Below are 748 nucleotides of genomic sequence, written 5' to 3'. Positions count from 1 at the left end.
TGCTTGCATCCTTCTCTGTGCTTCTTTCTTTTCCATTTTTCTAACACTTACTTTCTCATCTTAGTAGTTCCCAGGGTCTCTAAATGTCTGGGGTCATCCCAAGACTCTTCACTGGAGTGATATACACCACCTGTTCCTTATGTCACCAGGCTGGAGTCATTGTGGGCATGGTCCACTCCTCCAGGCCTGCTTGGCACTGGATTGGCGGTCATCTGAAACTAGTTCCCTTTCTCAGCTCTCTGATTCCAAACTAGAGATCGTCTTTGGTTCACTTTTTGTCAGGGAACGTTAGGCTACTAATGACTAACATTCATAGGTCAGAACACTCAGTGTAGACATAGTCTCCCTCCTCTTTGCCACCGACAAATGCACATGTGGCACAACACCCTCACCTGAAATACTTCTTAGGGTTTTCCTGCATAATCATTATTGGGTGGGGACTTAGTTTGCACTGTAGATAGTGTAATTCTTCTCCTGACTTTCCTGTCCAGTAAATAGACAAACTTAATTCATCTGCCTCCCACCATAGGTATTCTTAGAGATGAAATTTCATTCATATATATCCAATGACTTCCTTTAACTGATATTAAGACTAGAAGGAATGCTTCAGTTGATGTATTTGGGGAGTACTGGTCTACCCCAAACCATGGTTTCTGGACCCACTTACTTTTACACAGCAAATTTCTACACAGCTTCACATTTCTCCACTAGAGAGGTGTCTTCAATTTCTCCACTAGAAAGTTCTGAA

General features: G+C 42.5%; 1 non-coding gene across 1 annotated transcript; it reads right to left on the bottom strand.

Annotated features, from left to right (window-relative positions):
• Positions 1-284: 284 nt before the first annotated feature.
• LOC120098395 (small nucleolar RNA SNORA17) lies at positions 285-411 on the bottom strand. Its single transcript, XR_005496574.1, has one exon. It is a non-coding gene; the product is annotated as a small nucleolar RNA SNORA17 (small nucleolar RNA).
• Positions 412-748: the final 337 nt, after the last annotated feature.

Source organism: Rattus norvegicus, chromosome 18 (genome assembly GCF_036323735.1).
Source record: "Rattus norvegicus strain BN/NHsdMcwi chromosome 18, GRCr8, whole genome shotgun sequence".
NCBI lineage: Eukaryota > Metazoa > Chordata > Mammalia > Rodentia > Muridae > Rattus > Rattus norvegicus.
The sequence above is the reverse complement of the archived record's forward strand: the minus strand, read 5'-3'. Positions and strand labels throughout refer to the sequence as shown.